The sequence below is a fragment of the Sus scrofa genome, chromosome 8, assembly GCF_054392235.1.
Source record: "Sus scrofa isolate SSC_HxYL_T2T_F1_AM1 chromosome 8, Sscrofa_HxYL_maternal_Yorkshire_Landrace_v2.0, whole genome shotgun sequence".
Lineage (NCBI taxonomy): Eukaryota > Metazoa > Chordata > Mammalia > Artiodactyla > Suidae > Sus > Sus scrofa.
The window spans coordinates 113,108,366-113,121,828 of NC_139390.1; the positions used below are offsets into that span (position 1 = coordinate 113,108,366).

General features: G+C 37.6%; 1 protein-coding gene across 6 annotated transcripts in view; it reads right to left on the reverse strand.

The window, feature by feature from the left end:
- The window catches only part of LOC106507797 (uncharacterized), a 137,618-nt gene that overhangs the window by 44,131 nt on the left and 80,024 nt on the right, over positions 1-13,463 (reverse strand). For 3 of the 6 annotated variants that reach the window (XR_014813821.1, XR_014813822.1, XM_084973952.1), the window contains exons 6-7: positions 11,449-11,647; positions 6,044-6,138 (exon numbers count right to left, since the gene is read on the reverse strand). The gene's annotated coding sequence lies outside the window, so the exon portion shown is untranslated. Of the gene's footprint in view, positions 1-6,043; positions 6,139-9,715; positions 11,648-13,463 lie in introns of those variants that run through there. The other 3 variants (XM_084973955.1, XM_084973957.1, XM_084973954.1) reach the window with 2 other exon arrangements.

A 13,463-nucleotide genomic window follows, 5' to 3' on the forward strand; every position in this document is an offset into this window, starting at 1 on the left:
ACATTGATTAGAGAGCGGGTTATTTAAATATCTTCATAGAATCAGCAGAATTCCACATGCAAAGTGAATTTTGGTTGACAATGATTAGAAAGAAAATAAATGATTTGATGATTTTATCTGCAGTTAAGATCATTACTTGAAATGATCACTGGTGTAAAATGGAAGACTAGGGTAAAAACTTATACTCTGGTAATTATGTGAAGCACTTTACCTATCAAAATCCTTTTACTTTAATGTGATATGTTTCTCTTTTACGTGTTGCTAAGTTAGAAAGTGATCTTAAACACATATGAAAATTTGCAATTTTTAAAAACTCAGTTCATTACCATGATAGTATCATATCACATTCAAAGTATCAATGTAGGAGTTTCCGTAATGGCACATCGGGAATGAATTCAACTAGGAACCATGAGGTTGCGGGTTTGATCCCTGGCCTCACTCAGTGGGTTAAGGATCTGGCATTGCCATGTGCTGTGGTATAGGTCGCACACACAGCTCGGATCCTGTACTGCTGTGGCGGAGGCTAGCGGCTGTAGCTCCAACTTGACCCCGAGCCTGGGAACCTCCATATGCTGTGGATGTGGCCCTGGAAAGCAAAATAAATTAAATAAATATTTAAAAAATCAAAGTATCACTGTAAGATGTTGACTTCTATTTTTTTTTCTGAGAAGAAATTATAAGCTTTTATGCTGAGAGGTTGATGCCCAAATAATCAAGGAGATTAGAAGATTATTTAAGTAGCTGATGTGAAAAATGAGAGAAAATTCTGTCCCATGACACTGAATGCACAATTGAGGTGAACATTCTGAATTAGTAGTAGGAATGCTTTAAGATTAGATGATTTCACACAGGAATATTCAGCTGCCTCAGATGTGACATGGAGAATGAACTGTATTACAATTTGAGTTTCTCAGACTATAGTTATAGCAGATAAGTAAAAAACACTAGGGAAGCTGAGTTGAAATAATATGCCTTACTGGAGAGCTGACAGGAGGGTAATGAGAAACTTTACTTAAATACAGGATTTGAACTTGATTTCAATGATGTAGCAAGTCAACATTATTTAAAAGATCTTCTTAAAGCAGTCATGAAAAGAAGTTCAATGGATATGAGGTTACCAGGCAAGGAAGACTAGATGATGATGGCTATTTCAGATAAAAACAGAAGAATTCAGCCAAAATCTTCAAAAGGATAGAAGAGTTTGATTTAGATTCCAAAATCAAGTGAAAAGGAACATAAATTTGGGGGAAAATGAGAGTGAGTGTTATAGTTTCTGTTTTTAAGCTGAGTGGAAGAAGACTCTTTTATAAAAGGTGGGGATGGTGTTTGTAGAAACAGCAGCAAATAACATCACTTAGATCTCTGCTTGCACCTTCTTGTTTTAGACTCATGCATTTCCAAGAATGACCACTATTTAACTGAGAGGGTAACAGAAAGTTTCCACTTTAATTTCAGTTATTGTATTTTGCATCTCTTAAGTTTTATATCTTGTATCTCTTTGATCAGTGTTTCTTGAAAGTTACCCATCTTTACCTCCAATTTCTTTCCAATGTCTTGAATCATCTTCAGTTTCAACAGTCTCAAGGCTTTTTCCTGGAGGCTGAGAATCTATCTCCTCATCACTTAGCTGATTTTCTGGGGTTTTTCCTTTCTCTCTCATCTGAGTTATAGTTCTCTGTCTTTTCATTTTTATAGGTGTTTGGTGTGGTGACCTTTTTGCAGATAATAGAGTTGTAGCCTCTCTTACTTCTGATGTCTGCCCCCCTGTCGCTGAAGTCGGTATGGGGGGCTTGCTGTAGGCTTCCTGATGGGAGGGGCTGATGCCTGCCCAATGGTAGGTAGAGCTGATTCTAATCCCTCTGGTGGGTGGGGCTTGGTGTCTGGATGGGATTAGATGCAGCTGTGTGCCTGAGGGGTCTTTAGGTAGCCTGTTTACTGAGGGGCAGGGCTGTGATCCCACCTGGATTGTTGTTTGCCCTGGGGCATTTTAGTGCTGGCTGACGGGTGGGGCCAAATTTTCCCAAAATGGCCACCTCCAGAGAAAGGGACTGAATATTCCTGAGAGCTTTGCTTTCAATGTCCTTCCCTCACAACAAGCCACATTCACCCCTGTTTTCCCAGGATGTCCTCCAAGAACTGTAGTCAGGTTGGACCCAGATTCCTATGGAGAACTTGCTCTGCCCTGGGACCCAGTGCACGTCTGTGTGCACCTTTTAAGAATGGTGTCTCTGTTTCCCTCAGTCCCGTGGAGCTCCTGTGCACAAGCCCCACTGGCCTTCAATGCCAGATGCTCCAGGGGCTCCTTCTCCCAGTGCCAGATCCCCACACATGAGAGTTTGATGTGGGGTTCAGAACTCTCACTCCTGTAGGTGAGTCTCTGTGAACCAGTTACTTTCCAGTCTGTGGGGCTTCCCACCTGGGGGGTATGGGGTTGTTTATACTGTGAAATCGCCCCTCCTACCTCTTGATGTGTCCTCTTTTTCTTCTGGAGTAGAATATCTTTTTAAGGTTTCCAGTCAATTTGGGTGAAGAATGTTCAGCCTTTAGTTGTGAATTTTGTCATTTTTAGAAAGTTTCCACGTTAAGTAAAGACCACAAAGTGAATGTGGAAGAGGGAAATTAGGATGAGAATTTATTTATTAAAAAAAAAATATAGAGAGAGAGGTTCCAGAGTATCTGGTATAATGATCTGGGAATAAAAGAGGGTTTGGCATGCTCTTGGTATGGAAGAATCAATATTATCAAAATGATTATACTACCCAAGGCAATCTGAAGATTCAGTGCAATCCTTATCAAATTACCAATGACATTTTCCACAGAACTAGAACAGAAATTTTTAAAATTTGTGTGGAAACACAAAAGACCCTGAACAGCCAAAGCAATCTTGAGAAAGAAAAAAGGAGCTGGAGGAATCCGGTTCCTTAACTTCAGACTATACTACAAAGCTACAGTCATTTAAATAGTATGATACTGGCATAAAAATGGAAATATGAATCAGTGGAACAGGGGAGAAAGCCCAGAAATAAATCCACACACTTATGGTGAATTACTCTATGACAAAGGAGTCAGAATATACAATGGAGAAAAGACTGTCTCCTCAGTTAAGTGGTGCTGGAAAAACTAGACTGCCACATATAAAAGAAGGGAATTATAACATTCTCTAACACCATACACAAAAATAAACTCAGACTATACATCTAAACATAAGGGCAGATACTATAAAACTCCTAGAAGAAGTCATAGGCAGAACACCCTGACATATATCACAGGATTATATTTTTGGATTTACCTCGTAGAGTACTGAAAATAAAAACAAAAATAAACCAATAGGACCTAATTAAACTTAAAAGCTTTTGCACAGCAAAGGAAACCATAAACAAAATGAAAAGACAACCTATAGAACTGGAGAAAGTATTTGCAAATGAAGTAACTGACAAGGGATTAATTTCCAAAATACACAAAACATCTCATGCAGGTTTACATTAAAAAAAAAAAAAAAAATCAAAAATATGGTTCTAGGAGTTCCCATTGTGGCTCAGTGGTTAGCAAATCTGACTAGGAACCATGAGGTTTCAGGTTCGGTCCCTGGCCTCGCTCAGTTGGTTAAGGATCCAGCATTGCCATGAGCTTTGGTGTGGGCTGCAGACACGGCTCAGATCCTGTGTTGCTGTGTCTGTGGTGTAGGCTGGCATCTCCAGCTCCGATTAGACCCCTAGCCTAGGAACTTCCATATGCTGCAGGTGCGGCCCTAGAAAATACAAAAAGACAAAAAAAAAAAAAAAAAAAAAATGGATCTAAATAGACATTTCTCCAAAACAGACAGATGGCCAATAGACACATGAAAAGATACTCAGCATCACCAATTATTAGAGAAATGCAAATCAAAGCTATGACCTCATACTAGTCAGGATGGCCATTATCAAAATCTCTACAAACAATAAATGCTGGAGAGAGGGTGTAGAGAAAAGGGAACACTCCTACTCTGTCGGAGGGAATATAAATTGGTGCAACCACTGTATAGAGGTTCTTAAAAGAGCTAAATATAGAACTACCATATGATCCAGCAATACCACTCCTGGATATCTATCCAGAGAAAACCATAATTCAAAAAGATACAAGCACCCCGAAGTGCACCTTAGCGCTATTTGTAACAGCTAAGACACAGAAGCAATATAAGTGTACACAGAGGACTGGATAAAGATGTGGTTTGCATGCATACATTATGTATATATATACATACATACATGTACACATGCACACACAATGGAGTATTAGCCATAAAAAAAAAACAAAATAATGCCATTTGTAGCAACATGAATTAGAAATTATTCCACCAAGTGTAGTCAAAGATAAATATATGAAATCACTATCATGTGGAATATAATAAAGAGATACAAATAAACTTATTCACACAACAGAAACAGACTCAAAAATTTTGAAGAGAAACTTATGGTTACTAAAAGGGAAACACTGGGGGGGAGGAGGATAAATTAGAGGAGTTTGGGATTAACATATACACACTATTATATATAAAATAAAAAGTAACAAAGACCTACTGTATAATACATGGATATCTACTCAATACTGTATGATAACGTATATGGGAAAAGAATCTGAAAAAGAATGGATTTATGTGTATGTACAACTGATTCACTTTGCTGTACACCTGAAGCTAACACAACATTGTAAATTAATTATACACCAATAAAATCTTTAAAAACTAAAAGAATTTGAGTTGAGAGCAAAGTAATCACAAGCCATTATGGAATGATAGTGTGGGAGATGATATACATTCAAAGAGGACCCTGACTTGGCGAAATCACAGATGATATGCATAGAAAACTGGGTGGTGGTAACTGGTTACAGCATTTTCCAGAGTATTAGCTACAAAAGTACCAGGTAGATTAGAGCACATCCAGCCTTACTGCAGACACTCAAAACTGACTTGTTGGGCTACACCGCTGATGGATAGTAAGTCTCTAGTAATTATGGGGACTTAGACTACATGAAAATGTGTCTTGGATTCTTTGTTATAGATGATCTGTGGGGCTTGCTGTTTAATGCCATTTGTATTCAGGATCTCTGTGTTAGAAGGGTGAAATATGTAATTAAAAAAATGTTCTTCATATGCTCAACTAGAAATAAACTATCAGCAAATCAAATGTAGAAATGAGAAAGTATTACACTGGAATTCGAACTCAGTCATCACGCTAAAATTCAGATTAGAAAAAAGGAGACAAGTCTTGGCATAATGTACAGCATAATCAAAAGAAGAGAGTAAGCTTCAGATAAGCACTTAGATATAGAAAGGAAAAACACAGCTTGAGAAAACAAATACACATTCTGTCCCCATTGGATTCTGAACAAGTGGAGACGTAAGTCACAACACAGGCAGATGGGTCCAGCCTTTCAACTTTATTGCTAAGAGACCAGACTGGTGAATAGGCCTTCAGGGTTGCTTGACCAGCTACTGAGCCCAGAATGGGGCAGACCTACTCAGTGAGGTCCAGGCCAGGCCTGACGAGTGAAGCCCACCCTGACAAGGTAGAGCTCCTGCATAAATGACAGCTATAGGGGTGGAAAAGGCTGGCTCCTGAGCTGAGGGTGTGAGCCAATCATATTCTGTTCTTCTGAGATTAGCAATCAGGCAAAACAGTCCCTTTTCGCTACTTCCAGAAATGTGAGTAAAGAGTCTTACAAACTTCCTCAGGGATCACCTGTCCATAGGAAAGCAAGGAGTGGAGGAAACTTGTTTCTGATACAAAGCAGTTGGAAAAAAAAAAGGTTAGAAAGGGTAGTAACTGTTGACATTTTTCATTGAAGATTCTAATAAAAACAATAAAGAAATTTTAAATGAAAAAAAAAAACCACGTTAAAAAAAAGAGCCTGTTCTTTATCTCTTCATTATTTTACGGGCTCTCACCTATCACAATTAAAATTATTTTTGTTGATTCAGCCAAAGCTCATAAAAATATGTGCATTCCAAATGAAATAGTTTAAATGATTTAATCCTATTTGTTCTTTTCCATTCCAATCTACTTACCATTAGTTTGTTGATTTTGTACTTTTATCCATTTATTTATCCCATGAATATTCAGTATCCCTTTGTGTTGCTTGGTTTTGCATTTGCAAGGCATTCTGTGGATAAAGAGATTAAAAACAGAGTCTACATCTTCCAAAAAAGGCACTATTAAGTTAATCAAATTAAGAATAAATCAAAATTTTGATATAGACAAAAATAAATAAAATAGACTTTATAACCCAGATGAACAGGATTAAGGTGTGCTGCCGTTCTCCTTCCTACCAATGAACATTAAATAGGCCGATGTGTGCCATTGTTAATAAACCAAGGTACTCCAATTAAATAAGATACCACATCTGTGTTATCTATTTTAACCTTTCCCTGGCTTAAAGTAAAAACGATTTTTCTAACCACATATTACAAGCCACTTGTCTATTTCAGATTGGATTATTTCGTTGACTGGATAGGCTTGTTTTGCTTCTCAAACAGCCACATGATGCAGTGTACGCTGACATAAGAGGCTTGCTTAGTGGTGAGGGTTGCTTGAGGGTTACCATCACTCTCCATTTTAGATGAATGATATACACAGAAAAAAGTATGTCCTCCTTAAATATTGGGAAATACACTGAGCACTGAAAAAATAATATTTCTTCAATGGGAACTAAAAATTCTCGCTTACCTTTTATCTCAGCATTGAATTATAATCGTCTAGGCTATCTAATGTCAGACTTATGTAGCTCAAAAGATCGTATGAAAACAGTTCTGTCTTGTATTTTTAAGAGACTCTGTGGCTACATTTGCTCTAAGTTGAGTGTGAAATGAACATGCTACTGAAGAGGAAAGGACACAAAACCTATTTCGACTAGAAATGAAATGATACAATGGCAAATTACTTTCTAAGCTGCAGTGTTTTCTGTTTTTGCAATATTCTTTTGTGAAAGCTTTAATGAAAACTAATGCCTTTTTCATTTTACCTTTACTATTTATGGCTTCTATGTTAATTTTTACTGCACCTCCCTTTTTTTTTTTTTTTTAATATTTGAGGAGCTACTAGGATTGTGAGCCTCCCCTGACATGGCAACAACATTCTGTATTGTCACCTCACCTAACATTTCAAAGTTCCATCTTTCATAATCTTAAATATCACAGAATCATACAGCTTAAAAAAATAAATCTTTAAAACAATATTGTAAATTAACTATCCTTCAATTAAAAAAATAAAAAAGGGAGTTCCCATCGTGACACAGTGGAAGTGAATCCAACTAGTATCCTTGAGGATGCAGGTTCGATCCCTGGCCCTGCTCAGTGGGTTAAGGATTTGGAATTTCCATGAGTATAGGTAGCAGACAGGGCTCAGATCCTGTGTTGCTGTGGCGTAAGCTGGCAGGTATAGCTCCGATTCAACCCCAAGCCTGGGAACTTCCATATGCCGTGGGTGCAGCCCTAAGAAAAAAAAAAAAAATTTAAAACTAAAATTTCATTTCTTGATACATAGAACATCATGTATTAACTCTGTGCAACTGCTACAAAAAAGTTACAAAGTTAATACATTTTCTAAATTTTCTTTTGTAGTCAATGTGTGATGTGTAAAAATGTATTTTAACTTTTTTAGATGTCCATAAATAAAATTATACAAAATATATTTTAAGCTTCAAACATTTATTAAGTACCAGGGGTTAAAGATCAAAACACAAATTATCTCTCCTACAAAATAAAGTAAATTTACAAGTTGATATATTTGGGAGTTCCTGTGGTGACTCAGCAGTAACAAACCCGACTAGGACCCAAGAGGACATGTGTTCAATCCCTGGCCTTGCTCAGTGGGTTAAAAGATCTGCCGTTGCTGTGAGCCGAGGAATAGGTCACAAGTGTGGCTCAGATCCCACATTGCTGTAGCTGTGGTATAGGCTGACAACTACAGCTTCAATTCCACCCCTAGCCTGGGAACTTACATATGCCATGGGTGAGGAAAAAAAAAAAAAAAGTTGATATATTTTCAGAAAAAATTACTTTTCTCAAAATTAGTATTTTTTTTTTTTTAATGGCTACATCCATAGGATATGGAAGTTTCTGGACCAAAGACTGAATCCAAGCCACGACTGCAACAATGCTGGATTCTTTAAACTACTGTGCTGGGCTGAGGATCTAACCCAAGCCTCTGCAGCAACCTGAGCCACTGCAACTGGATTCTTAACCCACTGTGCCACAGGGGAACTCCTCAAAGTCAGCATTTAAATATTAGGTATACAATATTCTATAAATTATACATGTGAGAAAACAGAATTAGGGGTCAAACCTATGCAATTGTATAATCACAGCACAAAAATAATCATCTAAATTAATATACAAATGTAGTGAAATTCCTAATAAATATTGTAATCAAACAGGGCACTCAGCTGTACTCCAGTGCTGGGTTTCATTTGTCCCCACTCATTAAAGTTCCAGAAGACAGAAGAAAAATTCTCTCTACTAACTCCAAATACGGGCTGTCTCAAATACAAATTTCTGGCCCTCAAATATTCTACTCTTTTAGTAAGATTCCAAAATTTTCATCCCCTTTGCTCTTTAAGTTCAAGGTTGTTCATCAGCCACATAGTTCACTGTGTTGGGCCAAGTATATGGATCTGCTTCTTTGTACCCCTAGTAAGATCACTGTTTACTTCTAACTTTTATCCAGTATAGATTTTATATAAAAATTTCCATTGCCAACTCTCAATTTTAGTGTCGGTATTATTAAAGCAGCACTAAAACCAAACATACGTATCTTGAGGGAAAAAAAAAAAAAAAAGGTAGTCCATGTAAAACCATTCAACAAGGAATGAGCAGGTCCCACTCAGCAATGAAATAGTTCCTTCCCTTCATGGTGACACTGTCTGGCAAGATGTTCTTGTCTCTAATGACACTGTCCCATTGTCCCACTGTGCAACATAACTCCTGACAGCCCAATTATCAAAGGTATCAGGCTTACCATGTCCAACAAAGGGACAAATTCTCATGATTTTTCCCCATAAACTTAGCAACATCCTGTCTCAAAATTTCTTCAAATAATAACAAACAACAATATTTGGAAAAAAATTTCTTGCTACTTAGAAATAGCAGTTTCTAAGCCATGATTTTATCAGTGATTTCTTGAGAAAATATCCTGTTTCAGTGTTTCTACTTTGATGCCACAAAAATTTAAGTTGGTTTTTAAATACTATTAGCAGGCCTTCAACTTTTTTTTCTTCTTCTATTAGGATTACTTTTAAGGAGTTCCTGTTGTAGCTCGGTGGTAACAAATCCTGCTAGTATACATGAGGACTCAGATTAGATCCTTGGCCTCACTCAGTGGGTTAAGTATCCAGCGTTGCCATGAGCTGTGCTGTAGGTGGCAGATGCGGCTCGGATCTGGCATTGCTGTGGCATAGGCTGGCAGGTGCAACTCCAATTCAACCTGGGGACTTCCATATGCGTACCTGTGGCCCTAAAAAAAAAAAAAAAAAAAAAAAAAAAAAAGACTACTTTTTAGGCCGCTTTTAGGTTCACAGCAGAATTGAGGACAAAGTACAGAGATTCACAAAGACTCTTCCATATGTACCTAGCCCCACATGTACACAGCCTCCCTAATTATCAACATCCCCACAGTGGTACATCTGTGTTCCTTTAGTGAAGTATCTGCTAAGGTCTTTGGGCTATCTTTTGGGTAACTGCTTATTTTCTTATTGTTGAGTTTTAAGAGTCTATTTTCAATGACAGAAATCGAGTCCTACTGACTTTCTGCCTACCAGGTATATCCATTTTGTATAGAATCTATTGAAATATCTAACTATGACAGTGGATTCATTTATTTCTCCTTGGAGCTCTGTTAGTTTTTCCCTCGCATAATTTGACATAGTTGTTAGATGCATACATATTAAGGATCGTGATGTCTTTTTGGAGAACTGGTCACTTTATCATTATGTAATGCCTTTCTTTATTGCTGACAACTTACTGGGAAGTTCGCTCTCTGAAATTCGTATAGTTACTCTCATGTTTTATAATTACTTTAAACATTGTGTATTTCATAACTCACAGATTAATTATGTCTGTCTGTGTGTAAAACAAGCTTCTTGTCAGCAGTGAGTCTTGTTTGTGACAATTCCTGTGTTTTAATTGTACATTTAGATTGCTGATATTCAACGTTTTTACTGGTACAGATAAAATGCTGTATCACACAACCAGTACCATTTTCTTTTCTTTGTTCCTATTTTTTTCTACTTCTTTTTCCTTCTGTGATTTTAAAGAAATATTATATATGATCCCATTTTCTCATTAAGTATTTTATAAAATATCTCTATCTCCAATATATATACTAAGTGGTTGCATTGGAGTTTGTAAATACACATTTACAGCCCATCTCAGTCAACTTTCAAAAAATACTAGAGTACTTCATGAGTAGTGTTGTAATAGAGAACAAATTTTTTTTTTCTTTTTCCAGGGCCACACCCGCAGCATATGGAGGTTCCCAGGCTAGGGGTCTGATCAGAGTTGTAGCCGCCGCCCCAAGACAAAGCCACAGCAATGCCATTAACATCTGCCAGACTCAGAGGTGATTAATATGCTATGGTGACGAGTAGAGATGGCTCCCATTTAAAGGGCTTATTGAAGAGGTAGATGGAGGGATGGATGAATGGATGGATGGATGGATAGATGGATAGAGCCACGTCTGTGATGTACATCACAGCTTATGGCAACGCTGGATCCTTAACCCACTGAGCAAGGTTAGGATTGAACCCACAACCTCATGGTTCCTAGTCGGATTCGTCAACCGCTGAGCCACAACGGGAACTCCAGGAAGAACAAATTTGACCCCATAGTAGATCTGTTCCTTTCCCTATGCTTAGTCTGGTTCTGTACCTTTCGTAAAAAAAAAAATGATGCAAGATAGCCTATTTTCATATAGAGATAAAAAGCTGATGAACAGAGAATAACATTTGTATGGTCCTAACATTTATAGGAACACTATGAACTGACCTATATGGAGAGCTACAAGAACAAAGGATTTTGACACCATGAAATTTGCAGCAACCCACCACGCCCCTCCCTCACCTTGCCTTTAAGAGTTTTGCTGACATGTTTTGAGGACTATGGGGGGAATGAGCCACCTGTCTCACTGCATCACCCTACAATAAACCGTTCTCTGCTCCAAACTCTGACATTTCCATTTACTTGACCTTACTGTGCACTGGGCACATGAACTTGTGTTCGGTAACAGTGTAAGTACCTTGTAACAAAAAAAGCTAACTCCTTCCTCCCATCCCTTGTAGCGTTGCTGTCATTCAATTCACATATATTCATATGCAAGCACATCTATATACACACAAAAGATATGTCATATTATATATATATATACACACACACACACACTTAATGCAGTACATTGCTGCTATTATTTTGAAGAAACTTACCTGTTAGATCAGTAAGAAAAGTCTGCTTTACCTTCACTTAGTCCTTCTTTGATGTTCATCTCTTCTTACAGATATCCAAGTTTCTGACCTCTTTAAAGGGCCGCTTTTAACATTTCTTCCAAGGCAGGTCTACTGATGCCAAACTCCTCCAATTTTTTGTCTGACAGTCTCTTTCCCCCTCACCTTTGAAGGATAATTTCTAGGGTAGAGAATTCCAGGTTGCTGGTCTTTCTCTGACAACTTTAAATAGTTAATTTCACTCTCTTGCTCATACTGTCTCCAAAGAGAAACCAGATTATAATTCTTACCTTTGTTCTATTCCCCAGAACTCTCACTTTTTTCTAAGATTTTTATCCTTACTTTTGATTTTCGATAGTTAGAAAGTGGTATTTCCAGATGTGGATTTATTGGCATTTCTATTGCTTGGTTTTCTCTGTTCCTCTTGGACCTGTAGTTTGTTTGGTATCTGATATTAAATTAGGCAAATTCTCAGTCATTGTTTCAAATATTTGTTTCTCTTTGCCTTCTGGTATTTACATAACATGTATATTAGAACTTTTTGTAAGTGTCCCATAATCCTTGGATAGGCCGTTTCTTTTCTTTTTTTCCCAGTATTTGTTTTGTTTTTCATTATTTCTTTTCCCCTTGCCCTGCTGGAAGCATGGAAAGTATATTTCCTATTTCCTAAGAACTTAGTGGAGGTCAGGGAGGAAACCAGTACCAGGATAGGAAAACCTGAACCATTGCAGAAACCGTCGCAGCAGAAAGAGACAAGCGGCACTCGGAGATGGGGAATAGCCAGGTTTATGCAGCATTGGTGCAGGCTCAGGGGAGTCACCTCCAGAATCTGAGCAACTGGGCTTTGTTCTGAGTAGCTTTTATACAATACAAACTTCCTGGCCTTGTTTTTCCTGGTGCAAGCAGCACAGCCCTCCCCCTTCCCCTAGAAGACAGTGTTCCTGCCCAAGAAGCTGAGTAAGATTACAAAAACAAAACTGATAAGCAATGCTTGGAGCATGGCTAGCAGAGCTGCTAGCAAGGACATAAGGCATGTAATTGCTACAAGCTTACAAGAAGAGTGGTAGGGGGTAGGCAAAGGGGCTGGCACATAGCTGCCTCCTCAGCCAGGGGGTGTTGTTTCTACAGTTCTCTTACTTCAGAACTGTAACTGACAAACTATTGCTATTTCAGTTAAGACAATTCAGTTAAAAACTGTAAGGGTACCTAGTCACAAGCGAGGCTGCACATGTTTCTGAGGTTTATCTCTAGGCGGTCCACCATGTTCTCACAGTCAATATTAGATTAATATCACCTGTGCTTCCAGCAGGGGACAAGGGAAAAAAGAATGTTCAAATACAGGAGAACATTCTAGTCTCTTTTTCACAAGCCTGCATTCAAGAGAAGCTAACCTCAAGAGAACCTCAAGAGAACATTTGAATGTTCTCCTTTTCAAATACAGAACATTCTAGTCTCTTTTTCACAAGCCTGCATTCAAGAGAACCTAACTAGGACAAAGTAAATATATTAAACTATGTTTTCATTATGATTTTTTCCTGAATATCCTGCTAGATGATTTTAGTTAAAATACTACACAATGGTTTCTGAAGTCAATTTTTTAAAAATCCAAATTCAGACAAGATACATGTGCCAGCTTCCCTGTGATAACTGATATACTAACTCTGTTCATTTATTCTGAGTAAAAGATACATTGTCCTAGTAACTCAACAAGTAGCTTTCATCTCCTATACCAAGATTGTTTTAGTGTCACAAAAATTGTGCAACTCCAGGTGAAAAAATAGGGAAGGGCTGTGTTTGATTAGATCAAACTTCAATGTTCTCATCAACTGGCTTAATTTTTATATACAACTTATAAAAATTTGATCCTAAATATTTCAGATTAAAAAAATAGAAGCAATGGATTTTATAAAAATTAAGAAAGTGATTTTAAAGGGAAAGAAAGACTAGGTAGTGTAATTTTTTTTCATATTTATATGATTTTTTTTTCCATTATAGCT